The sequence below is a fragment of the Myotis davidii genome, unplaced genomic scaffold (genome assembly GCF_000327345.1).
Source record: "Myotis davidii unplaced genomic scaffold, ASM32734v1 scaffold441, whole genome shotgun sequence".
Classification (NCBI taxonomy): Eukaryota; Metazoa; Chordata; class Mammalia; order Chiroptera; family Vespertilionidae; genus Myotis; species Myotis davidii.
The window spans coordinates 329,366-339,341 of record NW_006291818.1 but is presented as its reverse complement, the minus strand read 5'-3'; the positions used below and the strand labels follow the sequence as shown (position 1 = coordinate 339,341).

At 38.1% G+C, this 9,976-nt stretch overlaps 1 protein-coding gene across 4 annotated transcripts in view; it reads right to left on the bottom strand.

The window, feature by feature from the left end:
- ADAM10 (ADAM metallopeptidase domain 10) overlaps positions 1-9,976 on the bottom strand; it is a 164,176-nt gene that overhangs the window by 153,367 nt on the left and 833 nt on the right. The window lies entirely within an intron of this gene.

Below are 9,976 nucleotides of genomic sequence, written 5' to 3'. Positions count from 1 at the left end.
CCCTAACCCCTCTGCCTGCCTGCCTGCTCACCCTGAACTTCCTCTGCCTGCCTGCCTGCTCACCCCAACCCCTCTGCCTGCCTTCCTGATCGCCCCTAACTGCTCTCCCCTGCCAGCCTGATCGCCCCGAATATTGCCTCTGCCTGTCTGATCACCCCTAATTGCCCTCCCCTGCTGGCCTGATGTTGCTCCCAATTGCCCTCCCCTGCTAGCCTGGTTGCCCCCAAATGCCCTCTCCTGCTGGCCTGATCTTGCCCAGGCTCTGTCTTTCATTGTTTTTCTCGGCAGTCTTCCAGGCCTCCCTGCCTCCCTGTCTCCCTCTTTCTCTTTCCCGGCTGGGAGGGGTTGGGGACAGTGGGGGCCTCTCTACCCTCTGCCCGCCCTCCCTTCAGAGGAAGGAGAAGAGAGAGATAGAAACATCAATGATGAGAATCACTGATCAACTGCCTCCTGCACGCTCCCTGCTGGGGATTGAGCCCACAACCCAGGCACGTGCCCTTGGCTGAAATCGAACCCGGGACCCTTCAGTCCGCAGGCCCATGCTCTATCCACTGAGCCAAAACCAGGTAGGGCAGCTACATGTTAATTTTTTACAGGACACAAAACTGCATAAATACTATTATGTAAATTCATAATAACAGGCATTTTAAAAGATTGAACGATTAATAATAAAATGTGATAAAATTGTGGAGAAAGAATTATGGATTTTCTTAAATTCTATTTTATGTTGGCTAATGATGTTCTGGTACTCCGACTTAGTAAAATACATTTTACCCATTTATATTTTGTAACTAATAGATTGCAAACTAAAGTAGGTGTGGAAACACCATAATTATAATAATATTTGTATAGCAGTTTACGGTCTCTTCAGCATCCCATTTAACTCTTAGGAAATGAGACAGCAAGTTAATATTTCAACACATAAGTGTAGGATTCTATCTGTATTCGTTTGAAAACAAAATCCAAAGTTTATAGCTCAAAATGTGTGTATATCTTTTGCCATCATCAATAGAAACAAAGATCAATGGAAAGAAATTCTGCTCCACAAATCCTTATATGTACGTTTATCTCAAGATCACATTCTTTGTCTCTGAAATAGAAAGTTCACAATTCACATATAATCAAGAGTATCAAGCATATTCTTGAACTAAAGAGTATAATTCCAACTTAAGGACAGTAAATATACTATATATTTGTAAGTAAGAATACACTTACTTGTTAATATATTAAATCTAACTTCTCCCCTCCACTCCAAATTCACCAAACTTTTATCTCCCAACTATCTGGAGCAGTGCTTCCCAAATGACTAGTCACAGATTACTGAAAGGCTGTACAAAGTTTTAGCCAATCTCCAACAAAAGTATAAGCGTGTAAGCAGGAAAATATCCCAGACTCTAACACATATCCCAACCTATAACCTTCTATCTAAATTCAAAATCTTAGGTATTTTCAACTTCAGATACTGAAATCCTCAAAGTTTTATTAAGCCATATCCTCCAATGCAACAGCATACAAGATCTAAATTCAACAACCGAGTGAGCCCTCAATAAATTTTATCTTCACATTAAACATTTGCCAAATTTTACCAATTTTTCTTCCATGTCATTTGTTCTAAATTTATTTCTATAATCACTACCTAATGCAAGACTCAGTCCCCCAGTTCATCAAGCAGCTTATTTATTCCTTATTGTATCATATCCCAACTCCTCAACATGAACTCCAACCAACATTCCATAATACTCTACATCACAGTTACTGTGATCTAAAATATGAATAATTAGAATCCTGGTTATCCTGGCCCAGTTAGCATTTCCTCTTATTTCCTGCCATGGACTCTCCATTCCAGGCAAGTAAACTTACAACCATCTTATCAGACTATAAGTCATTCCCTTATATCTCTAAAAAGCTTTCCCCAACTGGCTTATGTCCCTCCAGCTTAATAAATCCTCATTTCAACCGCAATTACAATACATAAATAGAACTAAAACTATGTGGCTACGTGACTCCTACTAGCTGCAGACATACAATAAACTCTGATGACTAAAGAGCATGTTCTCACTGTACATTCTCACATTGTTTAGTTGGAATTGTAGTAGCTTCAGAATAAATTCACCCAATATCAAAGGGAGTCTAAATTCCTGAGAACTGTTCCCAGTACTGCTATTTCCTGCAACCTAGCTAGGACAGAACTATCCCCACCAGTACTAAGGAAAAGCTTTCAAACTGCTGATAGCAATGTTACTACCCTCATAGGAATCTAACTAGTAAGACTATTAGTTTTTCCATTTATCCTTAACATTGTTTCCTTTTCCCAATATAAAAATTGACAGCTAAACTAGAAAGAATTACCACTACTGTATTTTTATTCAGAATAATCACTTTTTTTTAAGTTGCTTGGAAGAATCACTAACAATCATTAAATAAATCAACTCCTCATTTAAAAAAATACACACACAAACAAAAAAACAACAGAAAAACCTGGGATTCTTTACCCAAGCATGCCGCATTGAGATACCTATGTGAAAACAGATCAAATGCAAATCAATTCCTACAATTTTAGTGTCTGCCCTTGTGACTTGGGGCTTGGACTGGAAATTACTGCGTGTTTTCTGTACACAGCCTTTCATATCTATAATTTGTCTCCCCAACTAGTGGCCACATAGGCCCCTCACTGAAACTTCATGTTAGCAGCTATGTCCATTGATTCTGCTTTCCTGCACCTAAACCTTTCCACACACACAAATTTCATTTTTGGTACTCCACATCTACCTATATATAAAAAAGGCTAATATGCAAAGTGTCCCCGCAGGAGTTCAACTGGGAGACTGGGAGTTCTATCACTTGCTATGACCTGCACTGACCACCAGGGGGCAGCGTGGAATGAAGGATGGCCCTGGCCAGCGCTGGCATCCAGGGAAGGGAGGCCCCAGCTGGCAGCTGGAAGGCCCCGATTGGCCCTGATCGCTGGCCAGGCCTACGGACCCTATCCATGCACAAATTTTGTGCACTGGGCCTTTAGTAGACTGTATTTTAAGCTAAACCATCCCAAAATTATACCTCCGACTTTGGCAAAATTTTTCTATTAGAACAGTGGTTCTCAACCTTCCTAATGCCGCGACCCTTTAATACAGTTCCTCATGTTGTGGTGACCCCAACCATAAAATTATTTTCGTTGCTACTTCATAACTGTAATTTTGCTACTGTTATGAATCATAATGTAAATATCTGACATGCAGGATGTATTTTCATTGTTACAAATTGAACATAATTAAAGCATAGTGATTAATCACAAATATGTAATTATATGTGTTTTCCGATGGTCTTAGGCAACCCCTGTGAAAGAGTCGTTCGACCCCCAAAGGGGTGGCGACCCACAGGTTGAGAACCGCTGTATTAGACTGTGATACAATTCAAAGACAGACTAGAAATTTAACTTTATACAAATCACAAAGTAACCAACTGTAACACACAACAGCTACTCACTGCAAACTAACAATAAAACACAGTATCAGCAACCTTTGCTGTTTACCTTTCACCTAATCTTTCCTTTAAATACAGAGAATACTTCTTAACTTACAACTTACACTCCTGTAGAGAATGTTACAACTGCACATCTTAGGATATGTTTAATATCAATAAACTAATATATTAGATTCAGATCAGAGTACTTAAGATTCAAATCTAGGAAATGATCTACAGGCAACCAAATGATTGTGCACTTTATTTGCTGTGTCTTCCTGGTTATTTATTAATTTCTTCTCTCCATTCTACCTTGCCTCACTTTAACTAGCAAAACAATACATCATCATCCCAGTTGTTCAGAATGTAAGAATAGGGCAACCTCAATACTAAACTCTATAAAGCCAAAACATATACATTAAAAAACAAAAAAGCTTACCTAAAGCTCATGTATTCCACTTTACATACAAATGTGTCAAGCATGATTATTTATAGTTTCCCCATAGAAAATGTATTAGAAACAACAAATTAAAAGGTGATATACTCAAGGTTTGCAAGAAAGCCAAGAAATCTAACCCAAAAGTTGGAAATACTATTAACACTAGCTAGAGGAATGAAAAACCATCACCAAGAATGCCTATTTCAATTGTTTCTGAAAAAATAAAAAATAGAAACTACAACAGAACCCAGAACAGCAGCAGCTGCGCTTATACTAAACCTCAATCATTTAAGAAAATATTAAATTCAGCCCATATTAAGGACACAGTAAATGTGTACATCTGAGGGAAATTTCCATAGAAAAAAATAAAACAGCCAAAATTTTGAGCCTGGTCCCAGACTTGTTATATGGGCATCTTCTCATATCTGAACCTGTCATCTCCCAACATTTTAAGAAAAATGTAACTTGTTGAATTTATTGCTTCATTTCAATTTTCTTAATTTCAAAAGCATAGTTTATATTTATAACCCATTCTTCAAAGAAAAAAAAGCCTTAGTTGGGTTTTGTTTTTTGCTTTTTGTTTGGTTGGTTTTGGGGTTTTTTTTTAATTGATTTGAGAAAGGAAGGGAGAGGGAGAGAGAGAAACATCAATGATGACAGAGATTCAATGATCGGCTGCCTCCTGCATGCCCCACCCTGGGGATCGAGTCCACAACTTGGGCACCTACCCTGACAGGGAATTGAACCATGACCTCCTGGTTCATAGGTCCACAGCTCAACCATTGACCCAAGCCAACAGGGCCCTAAGTTAGTTTTTATTGATACGACCCTCAATCAATTTTCTAAGTCTTATCTCAGTAGGAAAAGAAATGGTTTATTATTTACTAGTATTTGCTCACTGAGATCAAGATATTTAGAAAAACTAACCATCATTCTTTAAGATCTTCAAATTGTTGGTATTACGAAAACAGGAATTTTAAATAACACCTGATAACCTAATGCTGGATAAAATTATATATGTCACAGTTTTTATATTTTTAAGACTGAAAAAATAAATTACAAAAAAATAAACAGGGTGTCCCAAAAACATGTATACACACTTTAACAGCTGACAGTTCAACTGATGTTTCTTTCTTTTCAGCCACACTTAGCTTTCTTCTTAAAAAAAAAAAAAAATAGCCGAAACCGGTTTGGCTCAGTGGATAGAGCGTCAGCCTGTGGACTGAAAGGTCCCAGGTTCGATTCCGGTCAAGGGCATGTACCTGGGTTGCGGGCACATCCCCGGTGGGAGATGTGCAGGAGGCAGCTGATCGATGTTTCTCTCTCATCGATGTTTCTAACTCTCTATCTCTCTCCCTTCCTCTCTGTAAGGCAGCTCCTGCATTGAGCATCTGCCCCCTCGTGGTCAGTGCACATCATAGTGAATAGCTGTTCCACCGTTTGGTCGATTTGCATATTAGCCTTTTATTATATAGGAGATATATATATATTAATTGATTTTAGAAAGAAAGGGAGAGGGAGAGAAGAAACATCAATGGGCTACTTCCTACATGCCCCCTACTGGGGATTGAACCAGCAACCTGTGCCCTGACCATGCAACAGGTCAACGCTCAACCACTAAGCCCCACCAGCTGGACCAGCTGGACTAAGCTTTGAACAAAGGAAATCCATCCTAAAATGCTACTGTTTGAAAATGCTGCCGAAACCGGTTTGGCTCAGTGGATAGAGCGTCGGCCTGCGGACTGAAGGGTCCCAGGTTCGATTCCCATCAAGGGCATGTACCTGGGTTGCGGGCACATCCCCAGTGGGAGGTGCGCAGGAGGCAGCTGATAGATGTTTCTCTCTCATTGATGTCTCTAGCTCTCTGTCTCTCTCCCTTCCTCTCTGTAAAAAATCAATAGGGTATATTTAAAAAAAGAAAGAAAATGCAGTTGAAATACAAACACTACCTTCACAAATTACTCCAAGTATACATTTTTGGGGGGGTAAGGGAGGGACACACAGGATGTCCCCAAAATATGTATAAATACTTTAACAACTGGTAACTCGCTTAATTTTCACTTCTTTTCAGGTTTAACTGATTTGAAATAATGGGTGAAGCCAGACTAAGCTTTGAACAAAGAAAATTTATCCACCAGCCTTTTTTATGGGTATACATAAAAAATAAACGGTACAAAACCAGCCAACAGTTGACAAATTGAAGACGCACAAATACTGAACAAAATGATTCTTGATGTTTTCGATTCCATTGCTTATGGTATCAGCAATGCCTGGACCAGAAGGGTCATCAGTTTGAAAACAGGCATTGACAAAAAAAAATTATTTCTGTAGGTTCTTTCAATTTTTAAAAAATGAACTGTATGTTAATAAATACTGACTTGATAATCATTCAAATTGTGTATACATTTTTTGGGACACCCTATATATCAAAAGCTGGATTAACAGTCCCTGGTGGTCTAGTGGTTAGGATTCGGCGCTCTCAAAAGCTGGATAAGAGGTCTCAGTCAAAAAATAAGCATTTTTAAAGTTTGGAATCATCTATGAAAGATGAAGTCAAGGCAAAGATGTGAATATCATTCCTACAGGATCCAAGCAGGTAACAAAAATGAGTGAAATAGGCCATTTCTATTACCCACAGAAATTATGGGAACTGCATTGACTGGTAAGCCGTCTAAAGAGGGCAGCTACTTGTTCTACTATTCTGCAGACAATAGGAAGGCAGCTAAGTAATGCCTATTCTTGTCTTCCCAAAAATCAAGAAATCCATGAATTTTATTGAGAAATTTCCCCATTTTTCAATGTCAATCACTAGCTGAAACTTACAAACACTGCAAATCAAAGAAAACACATCTATAGGATAATTCAGTCCAGAGGGCACTTCAAAGATAATGTGTGAAAACTACTTTCATAAAAGTATAAGAGTGTAATGAGTAAAAAATTCAAGCTTTGCCGAAACCGGTTTGGCTCAGTGGATAGAGCGTCGGCCTGCGGACTGAAGCAGTGGATAGAGCGTCGGCCTGTGGACTTAAGGGTCCCAGGTTCGATTCCGGTCAAGGGCATGTACCTTGGTTGCAGGCACATCCCCAATAGGGGTGTGCAGGAGGCAGCTGATCGATGTTTCTCTCTCATTGATGTTTCTAACTCTCTATCCCTCTCCCTTCCTCTCTGTAAAAAATCAATAAAATATATTTTTAAAAAAATTCAAGCTTTGAGGTCAAACAGGCTTGTGTCTGAATGAATGATGCTAAAAAATTATTTCTTTAAGCCTGTTTCTTCAACTGTAAATATCACCACTCTCTCATAAATGATGAAAAACTCCTAAAACAATACCAGATTCACAACAGACATTACAGAAATAGCCCTTACTCCCCCTACTTAACCCTGCAAGTCCTTAGGAAAATTTTAAATATAACAAATAATAACACACTTAAAGACCTTACAAGTTATAAAAAGGACATCAGAAAACAGAGGTGCCTGCCATGTCCATTGCTCTCAAATCCTGCTACTCAGAGGTCCTGTAGAAACAGAGAAGCTACTGTTAACTTAGGGCAGCGATTTCCAGCCTTCTCATCTCATGGCACACATAAACTAATTACTAAAATTCTGTGGCACACTGGTTGAAAATCACTCACTTAGGGGATGGCTTGAAATGGGCCTTCTTAAAGTGTTACAGCTAACTAGATTGTCAATCTCCAGTTAAAAAGACAAAGAATCAGAGCTCCTTAAAGAAAAGACAAAAAGAAAACTAAATGTCTGTCTCTTTTATCAATTTCATAGACCTTTACTTGCTGGTAGAAGTGGAAGAAATAGTTTATACTTTCAATACTTTGAGCCAAACTTCCAGAAGACTTATTTCTATAGAATGCATGGTACAAAGCAAAGCATTTACACCAGATTTTTAAATATTAAAAATGTCATACTCTAAAGTTCATTTTATATATAATTTCATCAAACCAAAACATGTACTGCTACAGTTAAAATACCTTTGGACCTCTCAAACTACTTAATTTTTAAAGAAAGAAAAGGCATCAACTTCCAACATATCTGTGTTAAAAAGTAATATTTACATATACAGAAAAATTCTTTGGGCTATATTTAATAAAAATAGGTCCAATAAATTTCTAATGTAGTTACAAATAATAAAGAAGAGCATTTTATGTATATATTTGAGTATACGTCTACATAGACACTGAACTCTAGAAATTTTACACTACCTTCCTACAAATATAGCATAGGCTGGGACATGTGCTAGAACAGTCAGCATTAGGAAAGTTTAAATTTTGTAATTTCAAACACTTTATCTCTTCCAGCTTTCATCTTATTAAGAGGAAAAATAATTAATACAAAACAGTGATTGATAAGTCAGAAAGGGGGAAGCAATTAAAAGGTTTTATTAAGTACCTAAAAATGATTTACACTTTAAAATTAAACCCATGTTTCCACTACTAATTCTCCTAATCTACACAAACATAATCATTCTCTCACACATTAAAACAAATATAGAATTTCATTTTAATATATCCTATTCTACATATCTCATCATTTAAACTTCTTACAAACTTGATCACAAATATCTCAGAACAGATGAAAAAACTGTATTACCATAAAATTAGAAATATCTCCGTGTACCCAAAAGCAACAATCTTGATGCTGATTTTAAAATCAAATACTTTTATGTTTTTTAAAGTTCTGCTTAAAACAAATGTTAAAAAATGTAACAAACCTTTTAACCACTGTGTAATGCAAAATGATAGTTTATAAATGATTTCAGAGTTCTGAATTTAGAAAACGTCTGTGTATCTGCCCTGGCCAGGTAATTCAGTTGGTTAGAGGTTTCGGATTCTATCCCGGGTCAGGGCACATACAAGAATCAACCAATGAATGTATGGATAATAGGAACAACAAATCAATGTTCCTCTCTCTCTCTCTCTAAAAAATAAATAATTTTAATAAAAAGTTACTGTTAAAAAAATATGTAACAAGAGTCTTAACCCACAAAGATTATGCTGTTACTTTACTTTCTTTTTCTTTAACCCTCAGACTACACCAGTTTTTATTCTGTTTCAATGTTTAAAAACAAAAGACAGTTTATATACTACATCAGTAGTTTAAAATATCTCAGGTGTTTGTCTTACTTTTTACTACCTCACATAAATCAGTATCTAACTCCTTATAATCACAAAAAGTGAAAACTGACAGAAAAGTGATTTATTGGAAGCCACACTTAGATGGTATATACAAATGTTAAATGAAAAGGCTCTTATAGAGGGTCTCTAGCACATGATTCTAACACTAAACATCTACTAGAAGCTCTTAATCTAAAATGTATTACCTAATAAATGAATACCGCAAGCTACAGCAAAAGTTTGCCTACCAAGTTACCAACCTCGGACTAAGTAGAATACAGGACCAAAAAGAAAAAAAATGCTTGGCTCTGCAATCATACGTCAAAGTGACAGACAAAAGAACAGAAACTACAGAGACTGCATGAAACATTCAGATATTCTCTAAATTATCAAATTAGGTTCTACTCATCCAAAGCATCCCGGAAGTTTTTTTTTTTTCAACTCAATGCTTTAAAAATACGCTTGAGTTTTTAAATGTGTACTTAAAGGAGAAAGTCAAAAAGTCTACCTAAAATAACGCGCATTTACACAACAAAATGATGCAGCTGGTCCTAGGATACAATAGAAACAAAAATCTCCTCCGAGACCCACGTAACCAAGAGTGTGTGTGCTTTTTAGTAAACAGCCCCAACTAGGGGGCCAGGGGCTGCCTCTGTCTTGACAGCTACCCTGACTATTCCACCCGCGAGTTGAAGAAAACTCTTCAAAAGTTGGGCCACCCACGGGCCGTGGCTCGGAGAGACCCAATCCGGCCCCCGAGATAAAAGAACGTCCCGCGACCGCTCACCTCCTCCCCACCAAGCCCTTTCCCCTGGGCAACAGAATGTCTTCCCTGGACGTACACACACCGTCCGGCGAACCCGCTCCGAACCCTCGGGCAGAGGCAGGGCAAAGCGGAAGCCACCGGCTCGGACTCCCGGGAGACCCCGGTGCCCCTCCACCCGCGGCCCCT